The 14,052-nt window shown below is 44.9% G+C and overlaps 1 protein-coding gene across 5 annotated transcripts in view; it reads right to left on the minus strand.

The window, feature by feature from the left end:
• Positions 1 to 13,041, minus strand: part of IBTK (inhibitor of Bruton tyrosine kinase) — a 75,350-nt gene extending 62,309 nt beyond the window's left edge. For all 5 annotated transcript variants that reach the window (XR_014786608.1, XR_014786609.1, XR_014786610.1 and 2 more), the window contains exon 1: positions 12,826 to 13,041. The gene's annotated coding sequence lies outside the window, so the exon portion shown is untranslated. The remainder of the gene's footprint in view (positions 1 to 12,825) is intronic.
• Between the last annotated feature and the right edge of the window lie 1,011 nt (positions 13,042 to 14,052).

Below are 14,052 nucleotides of genomic sequence, written 5' to 3' on the forward strand. Positions count from 1 at the left end.
AATGAGACACATGCTTTCCAATACCCACATTGGTTTGTGATTGTATTTCACAAGAGCCTGCACTACTTTTGAAAGTTAATAACAAACACCTTGCTAATGGGTCACTCCAACCTGGCTCATTCAAACATCCTGTATTTCTTTTTCCTAATAAACTATTAGATTGATCGAGTGCAGGTGCAATTCCTGTGTACAAAGGAGTTCCACTGAGTTCAGCAGGGAGTATTTCAAAATAAGATGGGTCCATGCATACCTCCCATGTCCTTCATCCAACCCTGTCTCTGCCCATGCAATTTTGTCAAGCTATGGAGCACAACTAACTTCTACAGCAACAAAGAGAAACAGACAGAGATGAGGATATAGGAGGCACGCACAGACATCCCATTCTTTGTTCTGCCTGCATGCACACCAATGTACTCATATTGGTGAGAGAAGTGGGAGAAATTGGGGGTTTACTGAACTCAGTGGAACTCCTTCACATACAGATGTTGCTCCTATGTTGAACTAGATCGAACCCTATATATGTACAGAGCTGTATAAGGTTGCTACATGGGAAGATCAAAGGTAAGAGCAGTTTAATAGCTCATATTATGCTGGGGCGTCTAATGACAGAGCAAATTTCTCTCTCTGCTGTATTCCCTTTTTTGTTTTCAGATTATAATCCTTTATACTACTTTGTTTTTCTATTAAAAAAACTTGGTATCCTTTATTTCAGTAATTCCTAAAACAAACCTATAAGGTTTATACCCATAATGCTGATGGGCAAACTGAAAAAGACAGTGGGTGTGCTCACATGTCACGCTAAGCCACCCGCAAATAAGCCACCATGGGTTGATTGTTCACTGAATGACCCACGGTACTCCCGACAGATGATCACACTTATGTGGCTTGTTTCCATACTCATTCCCCCTCAGCCCTTGCTCTGGCACATATCTCAGGTGCCTTTGAGGCAGAACCTACGTCAACACCCTTTCTGCAATTGATCTGCTGGTGTAGCTGGCTACAGAGGGAAACGCCCCCCCCCCATCAGTTTGCCAAATGGAATTAATTCTCAAAGCCCTTATGAACATGGGAATGCATTCACCAGCTTATTATTATTATTATTATTATTATTATTGGGAATTTCACTTTTGTGCAAGAGTGCCTCTCCAATATTTAGTGCACCATATTGATATCCTTCTCTTGTCAATGCCCTTGTCAATTTCATCTTCCATTTCAGGGTTAGCCTTGTAGTGAACGCTTTTTTAAAAGGCTGCTTCACATTACACTAAAATAAGAACACCCATCTGCAAAGTGCCTTATTTCCCTCAGCCACCCGCTGCTTTCAGCTCCCTCCCCACCACCCCGCCTGCATCAGATTGCAAAAAAAAAAAAAAAATCTAAATCTTTATGAACATGGGAACATGTTTGTCAGCTTTTTTATTATTATTTGGGGGGACTTTATTTTCCGCCTCTCCGATATTTAACCAAGCGTCCTCGTATTCCCTTCTTCCACTTCAGCACTTCCCTTCCTAGCTAGCAAACACCATTTTTTTTAAAGGCGGCTTCACAATATACTGAAGCAAGCACCCTCACCCCCAAAGTGCTTTGTCCTGCAGCTGCCATGCACTTTTGGCTCCCTCCTCCCTTCCTGCTTGTCGCTTCCCTCCATTGCTAGCTGTCACATCTAGATATGGGTTACAGAGTAGTGAGCGGGATCACTAAACATACAGAAACAGACACAAAGCAGTAACACTGGGGGGATGCGCAAATCTTGAGGGAGGAGACGGGGAGATTGTGCAAGTCTCAAGCAGAGCAATAAACAGAGGCGAAATTGTGAAATGTAAAGGCAGCTGTCATTTGCTCCTGTGCACTTGCACAGGGCCGATGTGGTTTTTTTAAATAAAAAGTTGTGAACATGTCTGGGACACTCTCCGGTGTTCTTTGTCCACTATTTTTAGGAGCATGGGGCGAAGGTCAGTGAGAATGGAGGATGGATGGCACTAGCGAGATCGCAAGGAGTGTCATGAGCTTTTGTTGCTCTTGCTAGGCGGCTCTGTAGCCATTCCCAACAACCCAAGTTGTCCTGGTGGGTTTAGAGGACACAACAAGCCACCATGGGTATCAACAACCCTAAAACAAGCCACGGGTTCTCAAGGTGACTTGTTTGTGGAAAAATAAGCCACCCTTCAGAAACCCCGGGTTCACATGACACAACAAGCCACCATGGCTGATCACCCATGGTGGGTTGTCATCTCATGCAAATCAGGTCAGTGGCTTGTTCCCTAAGGCTATCTAAGCTGTGGTCCTATACTCACTTACCTGGAAGTAAGACCCATTAAAACTCAGTGGAGTTTACTTTTGAGTAGACACATACAGGATTGCACTGCTTGTGTTTTCATAGCTGAAGTCAGGGGGGCACAAAACTTACACCCCATGTTCTAGTAACTGCAACTACTGCAATCCAATGTTAACAGCAGTTACATAACCTATAAAGTTAGCAATAGAGGGCACAGAGGAAACAAAATAGGAGGCTGGACAACATTAGTCAGAGTATTATTTAGGACCTTGCTATAAAAGAAAGTAAATTGCTGACATTATGAAGCATTTTTGACTCAGCAGTTCTCTCTTATCTGTTATTACACAAGTTGTGAAATGGTAGACAAGTTCAACATGCAAGAGTTGCCTCAAACACCTATTACTGTAAGCCAGCCTGCATTTTTTCTATTGAAATGAGCAATAACTTGTTATTTTATGGTTATTTTATTTCATGGCAATGTACACAAAATTAACCATTTGTAGTTAAGACATATAGAAAAGAAACCAGCCTTACAATGTAAAGCAGGTTTTGATAGGAACACAACTATTAAAAAGAAAAAATCTTATCCAAGCAGATTTGAGTTTTAGGAAGAGTCGCACATGAAGCAAACTGAAATTCACTAAGTAATATTTGTTGGCAGCTAGGATTTAGTATGATCAGCCCCAGATATACCCCAAAGGTAGGAAAGTATATATTTTGTAATGCAACACAATGCCAAAGCCTTCTACTGTGCTTTTCAGTCACTACCTTCAAATTACTCTTTATTATACATTGTGTTACAGCAGCCCAACTGGTGTCACAAAATTACTTTTTGTTTGGCTACAAGACATAATATGCTAAAAAAAATACAAAATAAAGTATCACATGGGTATTGACTTGATTTACATGACCATTGCTAAGTCTCACATTGCAGTCAAGCAGGAAGTGCGCCTTCGATGACCAAACAGGTCTCAAACAGAATCAATAGTGAGAAGTTCTTTTGTTTGTAACCCCAAAGACAAAAGGCTTATTGAAGACTAAATTAAACTGAGGCCCAGATTATGTTTTGTTTTGAAAAAAACAAAACAAGCGTACATTGGAAAAAAAACAATCAAGCGTACCAGCCGAAGCATTTACACTAAAACCAGTGTAGCTTACCACCAAGGAAGTAGAAGAGGATACAGCCATTAGCTCTGTCGCCATCTTCCTGCAGGGCACTTGCTTTCTACTCATGATACACAATGGCCCAGACTAAGTAGATATATCTCTGATTGGTACAGATGTTTTTTTCACATCAAGAATTTTGTAGCCTCTTCATTGCTTCCAACACCATGATTTTAAAAGGCTGATTCAAAGATACCCTGTTCACAGCAGCACAAGATTGCGGGAGAGGTATCAGGGACCCCTCATGCACTTGCTCTAGGGCAGCATCAAGGGACTGTTTGAGAAGGAAGAGAGGGAGGGGGAAGTTGTAAAGGGTACAGGATTGCCCACAGCATTTAGCAAAGCACTCTAACTAGCATGGGTGTGGCACTATCTACCCAACCCTGATGCAGAGTTACACCAGCAAAACTTGAAGAGGAATTTAAAGAGAGATTAAAGGGGCAAGCCAAGTGAAGCCAGGCAGTGCTTTACTCCACTTGTCTCAAACAGACCACCACTGTAGCTGCTAAGGCATGAACTTTTGCTTGAACCATAATGGTTCTAGCATGTAACTGTATCAGGCAGCACATTTTTCAAAATATACCTATGAGTATTCAGTTGTTTTACTGCTTACTGTTCCTGTGGAACTACTGAAACAGCTACAACATTTATTGAAAAGAGAAAGAGAATTAAATATTTTTCTGCCACCACTTCATCCACACGCTAAACTGGCTCACACGTAACTCGAAGCCACCTGCAGGGCTTCACGAGTGAGCCCCATAGCTTGTCATGTCATGCGAACCTGAGCAGCATGGGTTGTGCAAGGGTCAACCCACAGTGGCTTAGTGTTATGTGTAAGCAGGCCCACATAAACCAACTAAGGGAGCAACCCTAACTAGATAAGCGGCCGCCTCCGAGGCAACTGCCTATCCAAAGCAAGGCAGGAGAGGCACGGGACGATCGTTCCCTCCGCGCCTCTCCTGCCTTGCTTTTTTTCGCTAGACAGCTGTTTTTGGCTGTCTAGCAGTGGGGGAGCTGACCGAGAGAGGAAGCTGCCGTACGACACATTGGATGTGTCATATGTGCAGCTCCGCTCTCCCCACCCCAGAACGCCCCCCAGCCCCTTGTGAGCGCAGATGGGGCTTCTCCACGCTGCCTCCGAGGCAGCGCAGATGAGAGGGGCAGTCAGTTTTCTGGGAACCGACCTCGGAGCACTGGCACCAAGGTCGGTTCCCAGAAATGAGCATATCCTATGGCCCATTAGTCAGTGTCTAGCGGGCCATAGGATTGCTCTCTTAGGTATTTAAAGTGGTTAGCAGACTCCTTGAGAACAGGCTATAGAGTGTTCAAAGCCTACTGAGATTAGTTTTCTGTACACTTTGCAGATCAAATTGTTCACGTTCACAGTGACTTGGATGCTATGGTTTTAACACGGGGATAAGACATCATCTTGTCATGTTGTTATGGATATATTTCAGTTTGTCCACATCTTCAGGTTGCACAAGCTGCATACAGGGTTGAGATCTACCACCTGTTCTCTGGTTGGGTAACCAACTGGTTGGCCCTCCTTGGGTAATGGAAGCTGCCAGACTGAGTTCAGGGGCTTGGATTTCAGAAGTGGTTAATTCCTTGAGGAAGGGCATAGTCCCCACTGTTCTGAAGAAGGCAGTGGTGCAATCTTTGTTAAAGAAATCAAGCTTGGAGCCAATGTTTTGTTTATAACTTATTGTCCAACCTCTAGTCTGCCTTTGGGGGGACAAGGTACTGGAGAGGGTGATGGCCTCTCAACTCCAGGTGGTCTTAGAGGATACTCATTATTTGGATACATTCCAATCCAGATTCCAGCCTGGGTTTCGAACAGAAACCCAGCATTGGTTGCCCTGGTGGATGGCATGCCAAGAACTAGACAAGAGTGGGGGCAAACCTCGTTCTTTTGGATCTCTCAGCAGCTTTTGATACTATTGACCATGGTATCCTTCTGGATCACCTTGCTGGGTTGGGCTTGTGCAGGGGTGGGGGGAGTACTGTACTGCAGTCACTCTGGGCATTATTGGTAGATTGCTCACAGAATGTGGTGCTTGGGGACTTCTGTTCTATTTTGTCCCCGGTCCTATTTACAAGAAACCCTGCATTCAGTCATCCAGAGATCTGGGCTGCAGCATCACCAACGAACTGCATGGTCACCAATATGCAGAGGAAACCCAGTTCTACCTCTGTTTTCAACTTGCCTCTCATTTCCATCTCACTTCCATCCCAGGGAAAACTGTGGAAATCCTGAACCAATGTTTGGAGACAGTTTTGGGATGGATGAGGGCAAACAAGCTGGAACTTAACTGGAAAAGGTAGAGGTTCTGCAGGTGTGTTAGACTACAGTAGAGCACTCTACATAGGGCTGCCTCTGAAGATGGTCCTGAAACTTCAGTTGGTACAGAATGTAGCTGCTGGATGTTGGTGTGCACCAAGCAAATGGAACATGCATCACCAATTCTGTATCAGCTTCATTTAATGTCAATATGTTTCTGGGCCCAAATGCAAGTGCTGGTTTTGGCCTATAAAACCCTAAATGATTTGATATCAGTTTCCTTGAAGGATTACTTCCACCCATTAAACCTGCCCAGGCATTACGATCTGCTTCAAAAGCCCTATTCATCAGCTCACCAGTAACATCTGTTTGGTGCTTTTTAAGCTGTTCCCTCCCCACTGAGGTACATACAATTCTAATGCTGCTAGTTTTTAAAAACTCATTTATTTCTCATAAGCAGTTTTTAAATTAATGAGCTGGTTAAAGGCTTGGGCATTTCTATTTGTTTAAGAATGCTACTGTTGTTTTTAACTGACCTATTTGCAAGTAGATAAATAGGTACCGCCTCGGCGGGAAAGGTAACAGCATTCCGTGCACCTCGGTGTTCAGTCATGCCAGCCACATGACCACGGAAGTGTCTTCGGACAGTGCTGGCTCTTCGGCTTAGAAATGGAGATGAGCACCACATCCTAGAGTCGGACACGACTGGTTGGGGACACCTTTACCTTTACCTTTTTATGTTTAATAACTGAATTTTGTGCTGCTGTATGGTTTTACACTCCTTCATGGATCACTGCCTTGTTGTGGCGAAGGGGCTTGTGTAACTCAGTGGAGCCATAAGCTATGCTGTGCAGGGCCACCAAAGACGGACAGGTCATGACAGAGAGTTCTGACAAAATGTGGTCCACTGGAAAAGGAAATGGCAATCCACGCCAGTATTCCTGCCAAGAAAACCCCATGGAACGTATCACAAGGCTAAAAGAGATGACGCCGGAAGATGAGCCCCTCAGGTCGGAAGGTGTCCAATATACTACTGGGGAAGAGCAGAGCAAATTTCCAAGTAGCGCCAGAAAGAGTGAAGCAGCTGGGCCAAAGCCGAAAGGACACTCAGCTGTGGATGTGTCTGGTGGTGAAAAGAAAATCCGATGCTGTAAAGAACAATATTGTTTAGGAACCTGGAATGTCAGATCAATGAATCAAGGTAAGTTGGAGGTGGTCAAACATGAGATGGCAAGATTGAACATCGACATCTTGGGAATCAGTGAACTAAAACGGACAGGCAAGGGCGAATTTAATTCAGGTGACCATCATATCTACTACTGTGGGCAAGAATCCCTTCGAAGAAATGGAGTAGCACTCATAGTCAACAAAAGGGTGGGAAAAGCAGTACTGGGGTACAATCTCAAAAACAACAGAATGATCTCAGTACAAATCCAAGGCAAACCATTCAACATCACAGTAATTCAAGTCTATGCCCCAACCACTGAGGCCGAAGAAACTGAGGATGATCAGTTCTATGAAGACCTACAACACCTTCTAGAACTAACACCAAAAAAAGATGTCCTCTTCATCACAGGGGATTGGAATGCTAAAGTAGGAAGTCAAGAAATCACCAGGATAACAGGCAAGCATGGCCTTGGTGTACAAAATGAAACAGAACAAAAGCTAATAGAGTTTTGCCAAGAGAACACGCTGATCATAGCAAACACTCTTTTCCAACAGCACAAGAGGCGACTCTACACATGGACATCACCAGATGGTCAATATCGAAATCAGATTGATTATGTCCTTTGCAGCCAAAGATGGAGACGCTCGATAAAGTCAGTAAAAACAAGACCTGGAGCTGACTGTGGCTCAGATCATGAGCTGCTGCTTGCAAAATTTCGGCTTAAATTGAAGAACGCAGGGAAAACCACTAAACCATTCAGGTATGACCTAAATCATATCCCTTATGAATATACAGTGGAGGTGAGGAATAGATTTCAGGGATTAGACCTGATAGACAGAGTGCCTGAGGAACTATGGACGGAGGTCCATAACATTGTTAAGGAGGCAGCAACTCAATCCATCCCAAAGAGTGTTCAAAATACCGTACAATTGCGCTCATTTCACATGCCAGCAAGGTTATGCTCAAAATCCTACAAGCTAGGCTTCAGGAGTATACGAACCGAGAACTACTGGAAGTACAAGCTGGGTTTCGAAGAGGCAGAGGAACTAGAGGTCAAATCGCCAACTTTCGCTGGATCATGGAGAAAGCCAGAGAATTCCAGAAAAACACCTATTTCTGCCTCATTGACCACGCTAAAGCCTTTGATTGTGTGGATCACAACAAACTCTGGCAAATTCTGAAAGAGATGGGGGTACCAGACCACCCTACCTGTCTCCTGAGAAACATGTATGAGGGTCAAGAAGCAACAGTAAGAACCGGACATGGAACAACCGAGTGGTTCAAAATTGGGAAAGGAGTACGACAAGGTTGCATATTGTCACCCTGCTTATTTAACTTATATGGAGAGTACATCATGAGAAATGCCGGGTTGGATGAATCACAGGTCGGAATTAAGATTGCCGGGAGAATTATCAACAACCTCAGATACACAGACGATACCACCCTAATGGCAGAAAGCGAAGAGGATCTAAAGAGTCTCTTGCTGAGGGTGAAAGTGGAGAGTGCAAAGCTGTTTTGAAACTCAACATTAAAAAAACTAAGATCATGGCATCTGGCCCCATCACTTCCTGGCATATAGAAGGGGAAGAAATGGAAGCAGTGACAGATTTTACTTTCTTGGGCTCCAAGGTCACCACAGACAGTGACTGTAGCCATGAAATTAAAAGACGCTTGCCCCTTGGGAGGAAAGCTTAAGCACACCTAGACAGCATAGTAAGAAGCAGAGACATCACATTGCCGACAAAGATTCGTATAATCAAAGCTATGGTTTTCCCAGTAGTAATGTATGGCTGTGAGAGCTGGACTATAAGGAAGGCTGAGTGCCGAAGAATTGATGCTTTCAAACTGTGGTGCTGGAGAAGACTCTTACGAGTCCCCTGGACTGCAAGGAGGTCAAATCAGTCCATTCTAAAGGAAATCAACCCTGACTGCTCATTGGAAGGACAGATACTGAAACTCAAATATTTTGGCCACCTAATGCGAAGAGAAAACTCACTGGAAAAGACCCTGATGCTGGGAAAGATTGAAGGACAAAGGAGAAGGGGACAGCAGAGGATGAGATGGCTAGATAGCATCACCGAAGCAATGAATATGAACTTGAGCACATTCCGGGAGAGAGCGGAGGACAGGAAGGCCTGGTGTGCTATGGTCCATGGGGTCACGAAGAGTCGGACACGACTTAACGACTGAACAACAACAATAATGCTTAGCCTAAGCGTCACGTATTTTCCCCATTTTTAATGTAGAAAAGCAATCAGTAACAGAGTTCGTTTGATATTTATTATTTATTAAATTTGTATCTTGCCTTTCAGTCAAAAATGGGACTCAAGGCCGCTAACAATAGTAAAATTGCAGGAGAAAATATTATTAAAACATAAACAGATTAAAAACAAGTTAGATAGCTATGATTCAGTTTTAAGAGAATATAAGCATCAACTTAATGTTTGCTTTAAATTAAAGTTTTATTTTAAATCATTTTAACACAGATACAATTATTAGAACCTTTAAAAATAATTTCCCCCTTCTTGTTTACTGATCAATTAAATTATGAACTTTTCAAAGATCCTTTACCAAGAGCGTTTCTCTTTTCTGATATAATTAATAAAATAATAAACTAAGGGCGCAATCTTATGGGAGGTGGTGACCGCCTATCCAATGCAGGGCAGGAGAAGGGCGGAGGGGATCGTTCCCTCCACACTTCTCCTGCCCTGCATTCGCAGCTAGACAGCTGATTTTGGCTGTCTAGCCGTGGGAAGGCAGAGCAGGGGAGGAGGCTGCCAGACGACACATAGGATGTGTTGTACCGGCATTTCCACCTTCCCTACCCCAGAACGCCCCCCCGGAACACCCCGTCTGGGCCGCTTGGCACTCATCTTTTGGGTGTGGAGCCGTTACGCACGCTTGCGAGGCAGCACGGAAAGGGAGAAAGGTCAGTTCTCCAGGAACCGACCTTGGAGTGCGGGCTCCGAGTTCAGTTCCCGGAAAACCACATATCCTATGGCCATCTAGCCGCTGACCAGCAGCCATAAGATTGCTCCCCCCAGTTTATAAGAACACAGAATTCTAAAAGGAAACATGGAGGGGCAATATTATCCAATCCTATCTATGTTAGTACTAGAATCACTTATTTGTGCTGTTACATTACGCTAACAAAATAAAGTAAGAATTTTAGCATGATTGTCATGTGCCAGCCCCACAGACTGCAGGTGTGTAGTCTATTTAAAATGTCAACAGCCATACAATATCACATTGACATAGACTCCACCCCTCAGACACCCAGATGTCCAGAAACAACAGGAAGGGATCAGGGAAGGGACACGGAACAAAGAGCCCTCTCAACAAAGCCCAGGCCTTTACAGATTACAGGAAACCAACAAGGAGTAGAATGCCAAAATAACCTGCATCAATGCAAGTGTTTGTATGCAGCAGCCGCCAATGGAGGTTTCCACAGGACTGAGCTCGAAGATGAATTAATCATTACTCCATAAATCGCTTATGGACCTTAAAAAAACCTGGAGGTGTTACAGTGATGGTACAGACTGCCACCTCTTAAAACTGGGGTGGGCAACTTGTGTTTTGGTTGGCAACTCCCATCAGTCCTAACCAGCACAGACAGTGGTGAGGGATCGTGGGAGTTTGGGGACAAAACACTTGGAGGACCAGACGTTGCACACCCCTGTCTTAGAAGATACATGTCTGCCTCTAATCCCAAGCAAGCAGAAAGTTTGTATCAGCCATACGCATACATTTTGTAGTCAAAATGGAACTAGATACTACCAGTTCCATTTTGACTGGAGATCACCATTAAGAGCTTGGAGGGATTTAAAAGCTCTATGGGAGAAGAAAGTAGTGGGGAATTAGAGACTGGCTATGGCATGGCATGGCTCCTTTAGACTACATGCTCAACCGAGATGCCAACTTGAAAGTAAACAGCATCTTGGACATATGCTGCATCCATGTGTCAAAGATGCTGCTTGCTTCCAAGCTGAGTCTGCATTTAGTCACAATCTTAAAGTGAAGGGTTTCAGACAGGCAGCTATGCTCTTCTCCATGATACTCCATTCCATGCCCACTCCCAGTTTTTCTCCCCCTCCCCCACTATAAACACCCAGCATTCTGCAGCTACTGAACAAGCTCAGTCCTCATTGGGCTGTTTTGAAGTGAAGGGTTCTCCGTAGGTCTTTTTTCATAAAGATTTTTTGTACCTCCACAAACCTTGACATTTCCTCAAGCCTGCTGATACTACCCTCTCGTGCATGAATGGTGCCATTTTAGCTACATAAAGATAGGTACTCAGACAATGAGTTCACTACTAAGAAGACTTACAGCACAATCCTGTATGTCTCTATTCAGAAGTAAGCCCAACTGAGTCCAATGGGACTTACTCCCAGGCAAGCATATATAGGATCGCAGCCTCAGCCTACGTATATTCTTCTACTCTTAAAAATGTTATCACAAGAGGTAATGGTTATAAAAGGTATATGCAATACCAAGCTAGGCCATGGTTTAACTGCTTCAGTCTTATTCTCTTCCCACCCAGTCACATGCCCTGACCACTTGTAACTGCGAATATCCTGAACCAGTAAACCATAGCTAATTCATATATTTTTATTTGCATACAGCTGGCATAATTTGCAAATGTATTGTAAATGACAGACTATGGCCATCCTTTGATTAATACATTTTCATAAGTAGTAAAGAGGCCTAGGTTACCCAATACGTGTTATCCTTTAAAACAGACTCATTTCACATTTTCATGCTGAGCTCCCCAACCATGACAAACAGAATTTCACTCTTTCCACCCCAAAAATGACAAAATTGTTAGAATTCCAGCAAGAAATAGGAAACTATCAAGACCACCATAAGACACAGCACTGAAGGCAATATGGTGCCTACCTCTTGATGTACAGACAAAACTTTCACTCTGGTATCATTTACTAAGCCATTAGCACAGCATTAGTAAAACAAAGGACATTAAAGAGGTACATCTCCTGCTTTACTAGAATATGACAGAGTTGCTTTCCATCAGCACATATGCCGCTCTAATGTACTTTTAACTGCTGCAGGTAAGCATCCCTGTACATGAGACAATGTCATAACTCATGAACAGGTTCGGAGAGTCTTCTGAATAACACAGATTCAGTTTACACAGTCAAGATTTAGAGGCTGCCCTCTGCTTACACAGCCAAGAGTATCCTTCTACAAGACCTCTTACTATATTAGGTCAATACGTCTCTATTCTATTCAGTTGAATTGAGTACACAGTTATCCCAAAATCAAAGCAAGCAGAGTCAAGGGCTCCTGACCTAGGCAGCATAAACCTTTGAGGAACAGGATGTGCTCAACTCTGTCGTTCTGAGATAAACCATCATGCAAAAAGGTCCTCAACAAGTTACCCTTGGAAACAATACAGCTAAGCAGCCCAATGGAATTTTGATTTTGGATAGATAGGTAGGTCTTGGGCAACAGCAGATTTCAACTTGCAGGTCCTATTAGCAAAACCTTAAGGAGCCACTAACACAAAGAAGGCCTAGTCAGTCAATCCGGTCAACTTTAGGTCATGAACACCTAACAAATGTACTTTGCCTACCTATTATTCAGTCCTCCTTGGTGTATCCTAACCTCCTTCCCCCGCCCGCCCCCACACGTTTTTAAACGCCTCTTGCAACTTTTTCTTTCTTTCCTGGCAGGGCTTCTGCAGACTGCAGAAATTTAACCAGTGCGGCTCTCCCCCTTCGGCGTCTCCCCGTATTAGGAAAGGCTGCACCTGTTGAATTTCTGCCTGCCGTGGAGCTGTTTTAAAAGCACAAAAGCCCCGCCCGGGTTGGCTGGGAGTGAGAGGGGTCGGTATCATCGCATGCGTGCCTGCCCGCCCCCTTCTCTCTTGCAGCCCCTCTCCCCAGGCAAAGGCTCCCGCTTCAGCATCTCCGCCCTCACCAGTCGCTAGATGAATGGGCTCGGACGGTCGCCAGAGGACGCGCGCCGGAGAGCGGGAAAGCTCATCGTCAGTGGCTCCGGAGGGCTCCCAGCCGAGCCAGGAGAGCTGACGGCGAGGCAAGGAACGAAGAGGGCTGAGACGGCCAGCAAAGCCGCCACGGCTACAACCCCACAGGAGAAACTGAGGACAGCGAAGCGCAGGCGCCTAGGACACGTAAGCAAAGGGCCGCGCGATTGGGCGAAGCGCTGTGCAACCTGAGCGCCGATTGGCTGGCGAGGGCCACGACGCCGGCTTCCGCCCAGACCTGAAAGGGACTGACGCGCCGCAGGGCCCTCCAGGCAGAAGGGTGGAGGGGAGGGAGAGCGGCTCGCGCCGCCGGAGTGCCCTACGGAGAGCTGGGCCGACGCCGCTTCTTAGGATGTAGGTTTATACATGCCTCCTCTGAGGCCCGTTGACTTCTTCGGGACTTACTCCCCAGTCGGACTGCATAAGCTCAGGCTGCAAGGGCGGATGCCTGGCGGTGCAATCCTGTGCATCTTTAATCAGAAGTGAGATCCGTTGAATTCAGTGGGACTTACCAGTGGCGCAGCAAGTCAAGGGCCCCGCACACACGGACACACACTAGTGACCACCCAGAGAGCAGCAGTATTCGTGTAGTCATGATTTAAATGAGATTAAAATGCAAAACTGCACATGCTCAGATGATGATGATTTTTCTCCTTCTCACCAGAGTTGGCAATCAGGAATGTAGAAGCAGTTGTAAAACATGGAATAGCAATTGGGGTTGAGGTGGGAAGAGAGAGATAATGCATGCGGCCATCTAAAGAGGTGTCCCCATAAGACCTTTATGTCCAGGGTCGATAGTTACCCAGCTGCACCATTGGGACTTACTCCTCCAGTAAGATGCATAGGCTCGGGTTGCAAGGTCATAAGACAGCAGCATGTTTATTTCATAGTAGTACGGTACATCTTCCTTTCTGCAGCCCTTCTGGTGTCGGGGAGGTTCACTCCCAGGAAACCCTGCACTGGATCACAGCTGTGCACTGCGACCCTTATGCATATGTCTTTCCTCAGAAGCAAGACCCACACAATTCAAGTGAGTGGCCAGAAGATTACAGCCATAAGCTCTCAGTTGCCCAAGTGAAACATGGAAGGAACTCACAATACCGTTTTTATTTCAGGTTGGGCAATGAAAAACAATGTGTAGGCTTCTGTAAACAAATCAA

Source organism: Heloderma suspectum, chromosome 1, assembly GCF_057233095.1.
Source record: "Heloderma suspectum isolate Gila_16-S chromosome 1, 16-S_ref, whole genome shotgun sequence".
NCBI classification, from domain to species: Eukaryota; Metazoa; Chordata; class Lepidosauria; order Squamata; family Helodermatidae; genus Heloderma; species Heloderma suspectum.